General features: G+C 41.7%; 1 protein-coding gene across 1 annotated transcript in view; it reads right to left on the bottom strand.

The window, feature by feature from the left end:
• Positions 1-18123, bottom strand: part of pde4ba (phosphodiesterase 4B, cAMP-specific a) — a 671909-nt gene that overhangs the window by 616820 nt on the left and 36966 nt on the right. The window lies entirely within an intron of this gene.

The raw sequence follows: 18123 nt of genomic DNA, 5'->3' as shown, positions 1-18123 counted from the left end.
AAAGGAACTTTGGTTAGATCATTTCTTATTATGAAACACACTTCACAATTTTTCATCATTTCTTCAATATCTCTGTCTACCAGAAAAAGCTTCATATTATTGTTATACATAATATACCTTTATATTCTTGATAAAATTCCTCTAACAACCTCTCTCTAAACCTTGATGAAATAATAACACTTAAATCCCAAAGGAGACAACTTTGATCTACACTTAGTTCATTTCCAAGTATGAAATACTTCTGCAATTTCTCATCACACTTTTTGAGCCAGCCAGTCATGACATAATCAAACACTGCATCACATGTAGAAGATTCTGGCATGTCATTTGCGCATGTGAAGTGAATCACAGGTAACCCAGTCGCTAGAAATTAATCAGTTTTCATGGGAAATCTCAAAAGAATGTCCACATTTGCATGATCTGCTAACTGACAATATTTATTATTGTACAGATGGGTAATCAAAAGCACAACACGCATCTGTGAAGCCATGCAACCATTAGTGACGCTACTCCCATAAGAACATAAGAAATAGGAACAACAGAAGGCCATTTGGTCCCTCAAGTGTGCTCTGCCACTTGATAAAGTCATGACTGATCTGATTGTGGCTTTAACTCCATAATCCAGCCCGAATCCTTTAACGCTCAACTCACTTGTTGATCAAAAATCTGTTTATTCAGTCTTGAATATATTCAATGACTCAGCCTCCACTGCTTTCCAGGGAGAGAATTCCAAACATCAACCAATTCTAAAATCCTCCTCGTCGCCAACTTAAATGAGAGACCCCTTATTCTTAAACTGTGTCCCTTATTGTAGATTTGCCCACAAGAGGAAACATCCTCTCAGCATCTATCATGTAAAACCCCTTTAGAATCTTATACTTATCAAGACCACTTTTCATCCTTCAAATTCCAGTGAGTGTAAGCTCTAACCTGCTCAACCTTTCCTCATAAGATAACCCCTTCATGCCAGGAATCAGTCTAGTAAACCTTTTCTGAATTTCTTCCAATGTAAGTATAAGCCTTATGTAAGGTGACCAAAATTATATACAATATTCTAGATGTGGTCTCATCACTTCCCGTAGAGTTGTAGCATACAGACTCGAGACATTAACTCTATTTTTCCCTCCACAGATGCTGCCAGACCTGCTGAGGTTTTCCAACATATCCTGTTTATTTCAGCATTCTGGCATCCGTAGCATTTTCCTTTTATTCCCTATTTTGATACATTCCCCTTTATTCGGTTTGCTTTCCTATGTCTACACGCTGACTGCTTCATGTACAGGGATACCAATGGCCCCTCTGTACTACAACATTCTGAGGTCTCAGTCCATTTAAATAATATCCTGCTTTCTTATTCTTCCTTCCAAAATAGACAATCTTATATTTTCCCACATTATACCTCATTTGCCAAAGTTTTATCCATTCACCTTAACAAATTTGATTACATTTTTTGATGAGATGCCGAGGTGTGTAGATGAGGGTAGTGCAGTCGATGTAGCCTACATGGACTTCAGTAAGGCTTTTGACAAGGTCTCACATAGGAGACTGATCAAGAAGGTAAGAGCCCATGGAATCCAGGGCAATTTGACAAATTGAATCCAAAATTGATTAGTGGCAGGAGACAGAGGGTAATGGTCAAAGGTTATTTTTGTAACTGGAAGCCTATGTCCTGTGGTGCGCTTTAGGGATCAGTGCTGGGTCCTTGCTATTTGTAGTGTATGTTAATGATCTAAATGTGGGAGGTATGATCAGTAAGTTTGCAGATGACATGAAAATTGGTGGTGTGGTAAATTTTGAGGAGGAATGCTTTAGATTACAGGATGATATAGATGGGCTGGTCAGAAGAGCTGAACAGTGGCAAATGGAATTTAACCCTGCAAGGTTGCATTTTGGGAGGACTAACAATGCAAGGGAATACAATGAATGGTAGGATGCTAGGAAGTACAAAGGATCAGAAGAACTTTGGGGTGTATGTCCAAAGATCCCTGAAGGCAACAGGGCAGCTAGATAAAGTGGTTAAGAAAATATATAGGATACTTGCCTTTATTGGTCAAGGCATAGAATATAAGAGCAGGGAGGTTATAATGGAGTTGTATAAAATGCTCTTTAGGTTACAGCTAGAGTTTTGCACAGCTTTCCAAGTATCCAAGGTGTTTGCATTTGAAGCACTGTACTCAGCTTGCCAGACATTGCTCCCGTCTGTGAGGTTATTTGTCTACACAGTGTTGACATGGCCACCCACCCTCTTGTAGTTGTTTTGGATATTGCCTTCCTTAGCATGGAATCTATCTGTTCCTTTGTTGCTTTAATATTTGGACAATTGGGATTGCTCTGTAACATGGCTTGACACAGGTCTCAGTCCAGTCCACACCTAACTCTAGTCTCAGGACGTGTGTCTTTACATCACATTGTGGGCAGTCCTGCTTTCCAGTCTCATGTTAACCCTTGCCATGCTAGATATTCATATTACAGAATATATCTTTGTTGAGAGCTATGAAATATCTCCTTAAATGTGTACTATCTTCCATTTAACCTATTTATCCACCGAATTAATCCTGTCTCATTACACATTACCAGATCCAAAATACAAACATATAAACAGATGCATTAGGCCATTTGACCCCTCAAGCCTCCTTTGTCATTCAATAAGATCATGGCTGATTTAATTTTAATCTCAACTTCACATTCCTGCCTACCTTGATGACTTTACACTCTCTTGCTTAGAATCTATCTGCTTCAGCCTTAAAGATACTTAAAGACTCTGTCTCAATCACTTTTAGCCTGGTCTCTTGTAGGTTTCAGAACATATTGTTCCAAGAAACTCTTCTTTGAACCAAATATGATTGCAAGGGCTTAGTGGACAGTTCACAAAGTGAATGCCTACTGTACAAGTATCTGTGGAATTTAGTAACACCATATGGTTGCTCATGCCTCTTTCAATTTGAGAAATTGTTCAGACTTTGATAAATTACATGAAGCAAAAATTCCAATCATACACTAGGGCGGCACGGTGGCACAGTGGTTAGCACTGCTGCCTCACAGTTCCAGGGACCTGGGTTCAATTCCGGCCTCGGGTCACTGACTGTGTGGTGTTTGCATGTTCTCCTGTGTGTGTGTGTGTTTCCTCCGGGTGTTCCGGTTTCCTCCCATAGTCTAAAGATGTGCGGGTTAGGTTAATTGGCCATGGTAAATTGCCCCATAGTGTCAAGGGGTCTAAAATGGCAAATATGTGGGGTCAAGGGGATAGGGCTTGGGTGGGATTGTGGTCAGTGCAGACTCAATGGGCTGAATAGCCTCCTTCTGTACTGTAAGGATTCTATGATTCTGCACACCATCTTCCAGAGGCAAGGAAGAAGTGTACTTCAGCCTAGGTGAAAATATCACTGACCAGGGACCACACTGTAGCTGAAAAAAAAGTTGGACAGTCACAAACTCAGCAAGTAACAGCCATGCAGGCAGTACAATATTGTTTTGCACAATCAGCAATTGAATAGCAGAGACATGACCTCTGCTGAGATTTGTGCAGAAAAGTGTGCCTTGAGATCCAGAAATGTCCAAAAATTTGGAACACAAATTTGAGAACAGTCAGTTCTCACTGTGGAAAACAAACTATGTATTGGTTGTGTACTGGGCACCGTAAACTAGCAATTAACTTGTAGTTGAGAATATATGCATTCACTATTAGAACGGGGGAATGTAAAAGGTGGGAGGAGATTGGGGAGAAAAGGCAATGGATGGCAACAGACGGATAAGGATAGAGTTATAAAGTAAAGAGCTTCCTTGGGAGTTGCCTGCCAGGATCCATCTTGAAATGGGTACTGTAATCGATAGCTTGATTAATGATACCAATATGTTATAATATGATGTGAATAATTAACATTTTTCCAGAGGCTTTCATTGGCTATCACCAAAAAGAAAATAGGTGAACATTTTTATTTTGTGAGAAGAAATCAGAAGGTTTTGATTACAGAGAATTCTGATGTCATTACCGCAAATTATCTTGTATAATTAACAAAATACTTGAAGGTGAATTTTGTGAAAAAGGTGTTGTTACACTCAAAAGTTTGGAAAAAGGTGTGTGTGTGTGCGTGTCTGTGCAATGTCTGTGTTTGTGCGTTTGTGTAAATGTATTGTTTTCATGCCTAATTCTCTATGATCAGCTTATTACAATAATGATTCACGTGGTATGGATTTCAACATTTGCAGGAAGCACATTAATCAGGTTGGGGGGGGTGCTAGAAAATGGCATGTAGATGTAATTTAAAGGGCTGTAGACAATTATGAGGGCATTTCAGAAAAGGGAATAGAATTCAATGAGTCAAAAAACAATTAATTTCACTGGCATATTTTGCCAAAACATAATGGGAGAAAGCTAAGAAGTAATATGCAAAACTGTAACAAAATGAAATGCCAGAGTCGAATGAGAATGAGAAATTTAAATTAAATTTATGTTAAAAGATGAAATACACGGGAACTTAACAGGACTCTAAGCCAACAAAACCTATGGATCTGACAGCCTATCATGGGTTCTAAAAGAGCTGGCTGCAGAGACAGTGGATGCATTAGTATTGCTTCCAAATGCACAATATATTTTCCAAAATAAAAAATGTTTCTTATAGCACTCTTCCTTACTGGAATATCATGTCAGCAGGTATGACTTGAAAAGAACTCCAGACCACAAAGCAATAAAAAATGCACAAAATTATTAAATGTTAAAATATATAACATAAGCAATAGTTTTACTGCAATCACAGACTTCACTATTTACCTTTGAATCAAAATTAACAAAATGCACTTCCTCTCCAATAACTCTCAATGTTAAAATCTGAAACAAGAGCTAGGATATTTGCACCCCCCCCCCCCCCCCCCCCCCGCCCCCCCAACTCCCAAGTGTGTTTTCAGGCCAAGGAAGTGGCTCGCCTTTGGCCACTGGCTCGACCTTGTCATTCTAGATGGTAGTGCCATGGGGTTTGGAAGATGCTGCCTAAGAAGCCATGGTGAGTTCCTGCGGTGCCACCTGTAAATGATACACACTGCTACCACTGTGCATTTGTGGTGGAGGAAGTGAATATTTATGGATTAGGTGCCAAGCAGGCTGCTTTGTCCTGGATGGTGTAAAGCTTCCTGAGAGTTGTTGGAGCTGCACTCATCCCAGCAAATGGAGAGTATTCCACCACACTCCTGACTAGAGTCATGTAGATGGTGGACAGGTCTTGAAGAGTCAGGAGGTGAGTTACTTACCACAGGATTCTGAGCTTCTGACCTGCTCCTGTAGCCATGGCCATTTATATAGCTAATCCAGTTCAGTTTCTGGTCAATGGTAATTCCCATGATGTTGATAGTTGATAATGGGGAAATTCAATGACGGTAATGCCATTTAATGTCATGGGGTGATGGTTAGATTCTCTTGTTGGAGTTTGACATTGCCTGGCATTGTGTGGCAGGAATGCTACTTGCCTCTCGACAGCACATGTCTTACTCTTTGTTCCTATTAATAAAGCTTAGGATTCCGTATGCTTTGTCAACTGTTCTCTCAACCTGTCCTGCTACCTTCAATTACTTATATACATGTACACCCTGGTCTCTATGCTCCTACACCCACTTTAAAATTGTACCCTTTATTTTGTATTGTCTCTCCATGTTCTTCCTGCCACAATGAGTCACTTCACATTTCTCTGTATTGAGCTTCATCTTCCATCGATCCATTCATTCCACCAACTTGTCTATGTCCCTTTGAAGTTCTACACTATTCTTCTCATGGTTCACAATGCTGACACGTTTTGTATCATCTGCAAAGTTTGAAATTGTGCCCTGTACACCAAAGTCTAGGTCATTAATATACATCAGGAAAAGCAAGGGAAGCTTGACCCTGGTATTCTCCATTGCCATCTGGAGAGCTCCAGTGAGGAGCTTCCTCCGAACCAAAGATCAACCTTTAATTGTCCTGTTTCCTGTCACTAATCCAACTTCATATCTGTGTTGCTACCTTTTATTCCGTAAATCACAACTTTATTCACAAATCTGTTATGCACAATTGCATCAAATGCCTTTTGGAAGTCCATGCACACCACATCAACAGCATTGCCATCATTAACCCTCCATTACCTGTTCAAAAAGATTCCAGCAAATTACTGTTGTTAAACACAATTTTCCCTTGACAAATTTGTGCCAGTTTTCCTTAATTGACCTGCATTTGTCCATGTGACAATTAGTGTTGTTCCAAATTATTGTTTCTAGAAGTTTCCCCCCACTGAAGTTAAAGTGACTGGCCTGTAGTTGTTATACTTACCTTTACACCCTTTTTTGAACAAGGACATAACATTTACAGTTCTCTAGGCACAAGCCTGAGACCGAGGAAGTCTGAAAAGCTCTGGCTCGTGCCTCCACAATTTCCACTCACTTCCCTCAGTATCCTTGGATGCCTCTCATCTGGTTATGGTTCCTTATCCATTTTAAGCCATTTCAATACCCCTTCTTTATCAATTTTTAAATTATTTGAGTTAATAAATTACCTCCTCTTTCACCATGGCTTGCCAAGCATCCATTTAATACCTCAGCTATTCTCCCTGCTCCATGCATAAATCCCCTTTTTAGTCCCTAATCAGCCTGTTCCTTTCCACCACCCTTTTACTATTTATGAGCCTATAAAAGACTTTGGGATTCCTTTTATGTTAGCTGTCAGTCCCTTTCATACTCCCCCTTTGCTTCTCCTATTTGCCCTTTCACTACTCTGAATCTATTCGGCCTGATTCTCCATTGTATTATCCACCTGACATCTGTCATAAGCACACTTCGTCTTAATCTCTATCTCTTTTGTCATCCAGGGGACTCAGAATTTGTTTGCCCTACTTTTCCCTATCGAGGAAATATATCTTAACTGTGCCTGAACTATTTCGCCTATGATGTTAGCCCATTGTTCAGCTACTGATTTTCTTATCAATCTTTGCTTGGTGTTGTTCCTTAGTTCTATCCAAGTAGATTCTGTCCTTCACTCCTCTGGGATTTCCCACCTGTCCACCAATGTTCTTCTTAATCAATACCACATCCATTCCTCTTTCTTCCTTTCTTATCTTTCTGGAACACCTTGTATCCAGGAATACTTAACACCCAGTTCCTGCCCTTTTTTTGAGCCAGTTCTTTGTTATAGCCTCAACATAATATTTCCACATTTCAATCTCAGCCTGTAACTCACTAATTTTATTAACCACTCTCTGTGTATTCACACAGATGCACATTAAGTCCAATTGAGACTTTATTACTTTCTCCCTTATTCTGACTCCATCCAATAACTTAAGTATTCCCTATTCCATCTCTCTCAGGATTCTGTGCACCTTGGTATTCATAGAATCCCTACATGCAGAAGAAGACCATTCAGCCCATTGAGTCTGCACTAACCACAATCCTACCCACGCTCTATTCCTGTAACTCCGTATATTTACCCTGCTAATCCCCCCTGCCACTAGGGTAAATTTACCATTGCCAATCAACCTAACCCGCACATCTTTCCTCTCTAATATTTCCCTCCTGACTTGCTTGCCCTGCCAAGTTGATTTAAACCTTCCCAGTAGCACTAATAAGGAAATCAGTCCCAGCTCTAATCAGGTGCAACCCACCTGACCTGTGCAGGTCGCATCTCCTCCCAGAGCTAGTTCCAATGTCCTAAGAATCAAAATATCTCGCTCCTGCACCATCTTTCCAGCCATCTATTCATCTATGTAATCCTCCTATGTTTATACTCTCCTGCACCTGGTACCAGGAGTAATTTGAAAATTACTTTTTTGAAGATTCTGCTTACTAATTTCCTGCAACTCTGAACTGCAGGACCACATCCCTCTTTCTGTATACGTTACTTGCACCAATGTGGATGATGACTGCTGGCTATTTACCCTCCCTCCTCAGGGTGCTCTGCAGCTGTTCAGTAACATCCTTGACCTAGGGAAGCAATACACTATCCTGGATTCACATCTTTGGCTCTAGAAATGCCTGCCTGTAGCCCTAATGATCAAATTATCTATCACTATCACTCAACTCGTCTTCCTTGTACCCTCTGCACAGCTGAGCAATCCATAGCACCATGGACTTCCAATCTGACTGCACCCTCCAAATGAACCATCATTCTCAAGAATATTCATTGGATAATGATTGAGTGTGGAATACACTCAAGGGACCCCTGCACTATAACCCTGTTTATGCATGACTGTCTGGTGTCATCAATTCCCCCTCTTCCTGCATAGTCTTAAGCTATGGAGTGACCACATCTATAAACATGCTACCTACAAAGTTTTCAACTTCATGGATGCGCTATAATGACACCAGCTACTGTTCCAAATTCCAAAACCTGAGCTCAAACTATTGCAACTGACAATACCTCCTGCAACAAATGGTTATCCAAGACACAAGAAGTTCCTATGTAGCACCTGATATGCACTCTAGAGGTTGGAACAGCAGCCCTGCAAATTCCTACATCTGTTAGTTAAGGGCCTTGCTACTGCTAAGAAACCTTACTACTAATAATAAACTTTTACCAAAATAATAAACCTTACTAATATTGAAAAATTCTACTATCACTTAATAATGCTACTTACTAAAAATAGGACTCACCATTTATTCCCTAATTTAGATAAGATAAATATGAAATAGTAGCCAATCACCCATCTGCTCTCCTGTGATGCAATGCCTCAATTTTCCTTTCTGAAAGCAGGTTCTGAGCCAACAGGCTGACTCCAGGCTATCCCCGTTTTGCTCTTACTATCCCCCAAGTCTTCACCAAGTGGAACTGAGGATTGTCATTTCGCATCAGTCATGATCTTATTCATAGGTACTTCTACCTCCTATGGTCTTATGATCTTCTTACTAATTATCAATACAGTGTTCTGACTAAGCCCTGTATCTCCAGTGCTTTGAATTCTTATTCATGGGATGTGGCATCATTTGCTTATCCCCAATTGTCCCCAAGATGATGGTGGTGAACTGCCTTCTTGAACTTCTGCAGTCCATGTGATATATATGTACACCTAAAGTACTGTTAGGGAGGAAGTTCCAGGATTTTGACCCAGTGAGAGAGTGATGGAACAATATATTCAGTGATGGTAATGCCATTAAATGTCAAGAGGAGATGGTTGGATTCTCTCTTGTTGGAGATGAACATTGCCTGCTACTTGTGTGGCACAAATGTTACTTGTCACTTATTGACCAAAGCCTGAATGTTGTCCAGATCTTTCTGTATATGGGCATGGACTGCTTCAAATTGACTGATGTCCTTAGTGTAGGAAATCAAACATAAGCCCACAGCCAAACAAATCTTGCCTATAAAGCTATCCGTCAAATGTATTGCAAGGAATCATAGCCTTGTTCATCAACAGACACAGCCCACATCTTCATCTCAGTTGCAGCTGTTAGTCAAACCTATTACTTTGCTCCCCAGGATATCAATCATACAGGAAGTTTGAATCGAACAGAATGACTTCAATGATCGAATTGTGCCAAACACTTTGAATGAACTGCTAGATCGGATCTCATTCTAGCAGACTGGCAATAATCAAATCAAGCATATAAAGATTTTCCTATTGAAAATGAATTCAGCAAATTTTCTATTATAGATAAAAATGCTTCATTTTTGTCAAAAAAGCTAAGGTACGCATTCAGTAATATTCATAGCATCTGCTATGCTTTATGTTATTACAAAAAAACTACAAAGTAAATAATAGTGATTTATAAAGGTTTAAGTGGAAAGACAAAAAGCTATTTGTATCTTAACCAAGTCTTGTATTTGCAATGCTATTAACTAACCATCTTACATCTAAGGACTTATATTTTCAGTATCAGCAGCAGTTTAGTCATGTGATAAATTATTTCAATAAATTTGCTGAATTTGAACAATAAGTGAATTAGTATTATATTTAGGTTGCAGAAAGATCAGAGTAAACATCAGAAACTAACCATGAAATCAAAATAGGAATTTAACTTTTACATATTAAACATTAAAGTTACAGAGGGACATAGATAGGATGCAAGACTGGGCGGACAAGTGGCAGATGGACTTCAACCCAGATAAATGCGTCGTGGTCCATTTTGGTAGGTCAAATGGGATGAAGGAGTACAATATAAAGGGAAAGACTCTTAGTACTGTAGAGGATCAGAAGGACCTTGGGGTCCGGGTCCATAGGACTCTAAAATCGGCCCCGCAGGTGGAGGAGGTGGTTAAGAAGGCATATGGTGTGCTGGCCTTTATCAATTGAGGGATTGAGTTTAGGAGTCCGGGGATAATGATGCAGCTATATAAGACCCTCATCAGACCCCACTTGGAGTACCGTGCTCAGTTCTGGTCGCCTCAGTATAGGAAGGATGTGGAAAAGATTGAAAGGGTGCAGAGGAGATTTACAAGGATGTTGCCTGGATTGAGTGGCATGCCTTATGAGGATAGGCTGAGGGAGCTCGGTCTTTTCTCCTTGGAGAGACAAAGGATGAGAGGAGACCTAATAGAGGTGTGTAAGATGTTGAGAGGCATAGATCGGGTGGACTCTCAGAGGCTTTTTCCCAGGGTGGAAATGTCTGCTACGAGTGGACACAGGTTTAGGGTGCTGGGGGGTAGGTACAGGGGAGATGTTAGGGGTAAATTTTTCACACAGAGGGTGGTGGGCGAGTGGAATCGGCTGCTGTCAGTGGTGGTGGAGGCGAACTCAATAGGGTCTTTTAAGAGACTCCTGGATGAGTACATGGAGCTTAATAGGATGGAGGGTTATAGGTTGAGATGCGTCTGATAAATAGACAAGGCTGATGTTGCCAGGAACAGAAGGCTTTTATTAGCTAAAAAGGAACGATGTGGAACAGACAATAAACAGAACAATACTGGGCATGAGGATCTCCCGACTGAGGCCGGAGGGGGAGGGCTGCAGCCTTTATATCCTGAGGGCGGAGCCTCCAGATAAAGGTGCAGCCGAATTAAAGGTGTCAGGGAGTGTCTCATATACGAACAGTAGTGGCAACAATATATACAGCTCAACCGTGCCAAAGGCACGACAGTGGTTTACCACATAGGTAGGTCTAGAAGGTAGGGATGTGTTCGGCACAACTTGTGGGCCGAAGGGCCTGTTTGTGCTGTAGTTTTTCTATGTTTCTATGTTTCTATTTAGGAGCTGAGCAGCGGGATGAGCCAGTAAGATCACGAGAGCGCCAAAAAATCCAGATATCCGGCGAGATCAGCCTCGCACCCAAAAAGGGCACGAGACTGACCTCAACATTTAAATTGCATTTAAGTGCCTCTGTGGCCTCACCAGGGATGGTTCACTCTGGCGAGGATCATGTATAGTCCCTATCAATGGAAACCTGACGTGATGGCCTCGCCGGTGGAACTGGAGGCCACTGAGGGCCCCCCGGGGAGGTCATGGGAAAAGGAGAGGCGCCTCTTAGGCAGTGCCAGCTTGGCACTGCCAGCATGGCACCCTGCCATTGCCCACCAGGCACCCTAGCACTGCCAGACTGGCACTCTGGCATTGCCCACTGGGCACCAGGCAGTGCCAAGGGGGCAGGGCCTGAGGGGGGCTGCTGCCACTCTGCAGCAGCAGTCGATGAGGGGAGGACCACGGCCACTCTGCAATGATGATCGGTGTGGGGGGGGGGGGGGGGGGGGGGGGGCGTTGGGATCCACAGAGCCCACGGTGGCAGGGTGGGGCAGACCGGGTTTAGGCCTTGGAGGCCGGCTATAGCTAGCAGAGGCAGTGACAGATTACCATGTCCTGATAACGCCTCTGCTGCTATCAGCCAGCTTTCAGGTGACTTAGGCCCCGCCCACTCCCCCTGCTGGCAGATTTCAAGTCTTGCCTAATTTTTTTGACTAAGTCAGGTAAGATTCAATTTTGAAGTCGCCCAAAAAATGGCGTGAATTTCTCCTGTTTTCACATTCGTTTGGCATTTAAATTTTTTTGGTAAGATCGCCCCCTTAGAGTAATTATTAGGTCTGGGTTAAAACACTCTGTGATGAATAAGATATATTACACTCGGCAATTTTCTACAGCAGTCCAGGTTACACAGGGCAGGGCTGAGAAAAGACTACAACACTGGAGGTCAGATCAGCAGAGGTTAAAGGCCGAGGAAAAATACATGTCATAGTTAAAAAATGGGAGCAAAGGAGTACATTTGGTGCGGTTAAAACAGAGGAAAGGAATGGAACATAGAGCAGGGGAAATATCCAGGAGAATGGGAAATTCAACATCATAATAGTGCAGAGGAGAATGGGGATCAGGATGGAGTGGGGGATAAAAAGAATCAGCAAAGTAGGGCTGGAGCCCTGAAAAAATGATCACAATTATTATAAGCCCAACCAATGTGGAATGAAAAGGGAGAATAAGAGGTATGGGAGTGGCAGGATGAGCTTGAAGGAGGTAAAGTGAAGAGGATGAATAGGAGAGATAGAAGAGAGAGAGGGATAATGAAGGATGAGAGGTGAAGGTGGCAATGAGGGAGCTTTTTTAATCAATGTGTTTACATCTTTGCAAGTTAACATTTACTTATTTACTCGTGTTCTCTTTGGTGCTTAAGTAAACTTGTACAATTAGTTGTGCGAGGGAAAAATAAATTTAAAAATCTATGTTTAAAATTTTGGGTGGCACATTGGAACAGTGATTATCATTGCTGCCTCACAGCGCCAGGGACCCGGGTTCAATTCCAGCCTCAGGTGGCTGTTTTTGTGGAGTTTTCATGTTCTCCGTGTCTTCATGGGTTTTTTCCGGGTGCTCCAGTTTCCTCCCATACTCCAAAGATGTGCGATTAGGTTGATTGGCCATGCTAAATTGCCCCTTAGTGTCAGGGGAATTAGCAGGATAAATACGTGGGGATACGGCCTGGGTGGGATTGTTGTTGGTGTAGGATTGATGGGCCAAATGGCTTCCTTCTGTACTGTAGGGATTCTATGATTCAAAATGCAACTTACCTGAAAGAGTTAATCATCTCCCAAAAAGAAAATGGTGTCTAATGTGGAAGAAATGGTGCAAGAGATTTGGTTTACAGAACCATCCAGTGGCCAAATTGTGAAATGATAATAAGTTGCCATAGGACTTAAAATTATAAATGATGGCATAGCATTTAGAAAGAAAGTTTGATGCAAATATTTGACATAAATATGACAGCTAGAAGTTATGCTTTGTGGACCAGAAATGCATACAGTAAATTTGAGATATCTTTGTAACTTTATGTGTCCAAAGATACTGTCTGCTCCGCTTCCCTGCCTGAATACTTGATAGGCAAATCATATCAGATGCAGTCTGCCTTCCCTAATTGCTATGCATTAGAACTCAGTAGTTGAGTGGACTCAAACCTCTCCCCGTATTTTTGTTTAAACAGAAGATATATAGATATCTTCATGCTTATTTCTAAAATTTTATAAACGGGACAAAGATCTTTTAAAATGGCTGAAATTATGCCTGTCCATGACACACAAACACAGGGTGTTATGATGGCAATATCGCAGAAACCTGCACCTCATTATCTCTGAAGAGATACTAATGGCTCCCTGTCGGCTGCAGAGACAAAATACCAAGAGAACTATACAAAGGCCATCTGCTCATTATAAGTCAGGCAAGCGCAGCCTGTCTGCTAGGGCAAAAGGCTCCACAATCTCTCTTTTAAGTTTTAATGGTAGGAACATTTAGCCATGTCTGGAACCCAAACAGTTTCCTGGGGCCATTTATCAAAGACTGTGAAGATGTGGTAGTCATGCGACATGAAACTCTAGCTGGTGAAACCAGTCGTATTACCTTGCTGCACTGCAAAATCAGTCTGCCATTTTACCATCTACAAGCAGCGGTACAGAAAAAGGGCCCTGTTCTGATTAAGTACCTGGCCCCATCTAAACTGTTTCTACTGGAATTCCATCACCTACAAGACTGATTCATTTCTGCATGCCTATCTCATCATGCAAGTCAACTCCCCTTGAAAAGTGAATTATACAGCATTGTTTTTCAATCTACCTGCCAACCTCCGTGATGTGGAGATGCCGACATTGGACTGGGGGGGGCACAGTAAGAAGTCTTACGACACCAGGATAAACTCTAACAGGTCTATTTGGTATCATGAGCTTTCAGAGTGCTGCTCCTTCATCAGGTGAGTGGAGAGTTGGGTTCACAAACAGAGCCTATATAGACAAAGACTCAATTGCAAGATAACGGTTGGAATGCGAGTCTTTACAGACATTGCGAGTGGAGAGAGGGATAATCACAGGTTAAAGAGGTGTGAATTGTCTCAAGCCAGGATAATTAATAGGATTTTGCAAGCCCAGACCAAATGGTGGGGGTTACACAGTGTGACACGAACACAAGGTCCCAGTTGAGGCCATTCTCATGTGTGTGGAACTTGATTTTCAGTTTCTGCTCTGTGATTCTGCGTTGTCGTGTGTCTTGAAGGCCGCCTTGGAGAATGCTTACCTGAAGATCAGAGGCTGAATACCCTTGACTGTTGAAATGTTCCCCGAGAGGAAGGAAACACTCCTGCCTGGTGACTGTCGAGCGGTGTCCATTCATCCGTTGCCATAGCGTCTGCATGGTCTTGCCAATGTACCATGCCTCAGGATATCCTTTCCTGCAGCGTATGAGGTAGACAACACTGACTGAGTTGCATGCATATGTACCTGGTGGATGGTGTTCTCACGTGTGATGATGTAATCCGTGTCGATCCTGCACATCTTACAGAGGTTGCTGTGGCAGGGTTGTGTGGTGTCATGGTCGCTGTTCTCCTGAAGGCTGCGTAGTTTGCTGCGTACAACGGTCTGTTAGAGGTTGCGTGGTTGTTTGAAGGCAAGAAATGAGGGTGTGGTGATGGCCTTGGCGAAGTGTTCATCCTCATCAATGACATGTTGAAGGCTCTGAAGAAGATGCCGTAGCTTCTCCGCTCCAGGGAGTACTGGACAACGAAGGGTACTCTGACGGTCGTGTCCCGTGTTTGTCTTCTGAGGAGGTTGGTGCGGTCTTTCGCTGTGACGTGTCGGAACTGTTGATCGATGAGTCAAGCACCATATCCTGTTCTTACGAGGGCGTCTTTCAGCATCTCTAGATGTCTGTTGCGTTCTTCCTCATCTGAACAGATCCTGCGTATATAGAGGGCTTGTCCGTTGGGGATGGCTTCTTTAACGTATTTAGGGTGGCACTTCCATGAAGGAGTATCTCTTTGAACTTTGATTCTGGATTCTGGCACCTATATGAAATAATTGTTATCTTCTCTGTGGTTTTTTTTCTCTAACCCCCTTCTACTGCTTGAGTGTACAGGAGAGGAGGCAACATGGTGACCTATCTCCTGCGATTTTAGAATATGTAAATAAACTAACCATTATAGAGTTCATCTTATCTGGAGTTTGCTATGGGGTTATCAACAGAAAATTGGATCACACCAAAACTGAGGGGTTGGGAAGCACCACCATCACTTATAAAAGGAGGGAATAACGTTTCTGTTTGCATATGGGTGGCAAAAGGAGAAATCAGGGCTGCTTGCGTTAACTTTGCTCCTGTCCGTAACAATAAATTTGACCAGTTGTCACAGAAATCGAGAGAAAAATCATTCAAATGAAAACTAGATTTATTTCTTTCAGAAAATAGTATTTTGGGATCAGTGAGTAATTTGAGACATAACATGGTAAACATAGCAAAATTGGGAGGAAAATTGTGAGCTTAGACTTGTGGTTCCCAGTTTTAGAATAAGGCATCAAACATTTAAAGCCAAGAGGAGTTGAAATTTCTTCATTCAAATTGTTGTGAATGTTTGGAATTCTTCACTGCAGAGAGCTTTGGATGCTCAGCAATCAATTATCCCCATATTTTTGAATGCTAAGGTGCATTTGGATTTTCACAAAGCTTTTGATAAAGTTCCACATAACAGGCTAGTGTGCAAAATTAAAGCTCATAGGATTGTGGGTAATATATTGACATGAGAATTGGTTAGCAGGCAAGAAACAGAGAGTAGGAATAAATTAGTCTTTTGGAGTGGCAGGGGTGACTAGTGGGATCCCACAGGGATCAGTGCTTGGGTCCCAATATTCACAAAATATACATCAATGCTTTGGGAACCAAATGTAATACTTACAAGTTTGCTCACGACAAGAAATTTATTGTAAGAGGTGAGGAGGATGTTAAGAGACTTTCAGGGGATTTAGACAAGTTCAGTAAGTGGGCAAATACATGATAGATTCAGTATAATGAAGTTATCCACTTCAGTAAGCAAAATAGAATGGCAGAGTATTAGTTAAATGTTAATAGGTTGGGAAATGTACAAAAGGGATCTGGATATCCTAGTACACCAATCATTGAAAGCAAAGATGCAGGTGCAGCAAGCAGGTAAGTAAGAAAATGATATGCTGACATTCATTGCAAGAGGACTTGAGTATAGGAGCAAGGATGTCTTCCTCCAGCTATACAGGGCCTTGATGAGATCACACCCGAAGTAAGTATTGTGCACGGTTTGGTCTCCTTACTTATAAAGGAAGTGTAGTGAGTCCTGCGATTTTTATACAAGGAAAATTTCTGTCAACTAGGTCTGTATTCATTGGAGTTCAGAGGAATGAGAGAGAATATCATGAAACTTAAAATTCTGAAAGGACTTAACAGACTGGATGCAGGGATGTTACCACCTCTGGCTGCAGCGTCTAGCACAAGGGGTCACGGTCTTATTGGCCATTTAAGACTGAATCGAGGAGAAATGTGTTCACTCAGAGGATGGTGAACCTGTGGAATTCTCAACCACAGAAGACTGTGGAGGCCAAGTCAATGAACATACATAATAAGGAAATAGATAGACTTCTAGGCTCAAAGCATAAAGGCATATAGGGAGAGCACAGGAGTAGGATGTTGAGATAGAGGATCAATCAAGATCATAGTGAATGGTGGAAAAAGCTAAAAAATGCCGAATGACCTACTCCTGCTCCCATTTTCTATATTGCTATGTAACAATTCATGCCACAGGAGAGGCGCAATGTGTGGACATGCTCCTTCTACCTGAAAAAGGCAGGGCCCTGTGTGTGAACATATATAACTCATAGCACATGTAAGTGAGCCACACTGCGAATCAGACTGATAATCTTAAATTGGTCATCAGTGTAATTCTTAGCACAATCAGGATTGTTGACCAAGTGCTGTCCGATTATGGAATCACTTCTAATGTTGGGCTCACTGGGCAAAATTTTCCCATCCCGCCCGCCCACCACGGGAATCGTAATGAGCGAGATAAGGACCATGCAAAGGTCTGTTGATCTCGGGTGGGATTTTCTGATCTTGGGGCAAGCGCAGCCAGAAAATCCCACCCAATGTTTTGAATTTTGCAAGCATAAGTTGATTGGGTATGATCAGTACTTTGCCTGTTGCGTACAACCATAGGGACATGATGTTTGATATGATCCACAGTTACCAAGATGTCTGGCCTACATATCTGGCATCATACCAGCACTCGAATTTATTGTCAGTCAGGTTTGTAGCGTCTCTCACTTGCGTGTGAAAATAGATACATATATTCACACACTGGGCTCTGTCCTTGCAGACAAATTAAGCAAAAGCTTGGGGGACAGCCATTGCTTGGTTCATTCCCTGTGGCAACACCTTGACCAGAGTCAATCTGCCCAATTTCAATTTAAACAAAAGCTAGGCAGTTAACTGTTTTCTGGTGCATTCTCCATGGTAATGCCTCCATCAATCAAAATCCACTTGCCAACCAATCAGCATTCTCTTCTCATGCAGTATATATTGGTGTTTCCTTTACAATTGGTATTCTTGTGAATCTGGCCTGAATGCAAAATGAAAGCTTTGAAAGAATATCTCCTTTATTCCCTGATACTTTTTAAAATAATGTATTTGATCACAGGATCTGGACTCACCATAGAAAACTGAGTCATCTCTATTTCCATCTAAGTAATCTTAACTACATGAGGCATTAATTACTTTCAGTCAACCTCTCCGGCACTGAAAGTAATGCCAAATGTGGAATCTCGCTTTATCAAGTTTTAATTGTTGTTGAAGATTTTAAAAGATTTAAAGGTTTTTTCTTAATTGTCCTTTTTTTGCTCAATCTAATCTCTGTATCTGATTTGACATTGAGTTCACCCATTCTAGTTTACATTCCTTTCGCAGTCCTTGCACAGTTAATTTCACAATC

Source organism: Mustelus asterias, chromosome 8 (genome assembly GCF_964213995.1).
Source record: "Mustelus asterias chromosome 8, sMusAst1.hap1.1, whole genome shotgun sequence".
In the NCBI taxonomy this organism is placed as follows: Eukaryota; Metazoa; Chordata; class Chondrichthyes; order Carcharhiniformes; family Triakidae; genus Mustelus; species Mustelus asterias.
The sequence above is the reverse complement of the archived record's forward strand: the minus strand, read 5'-3'. Positions and strand labels throughout refer to the sequence as shown.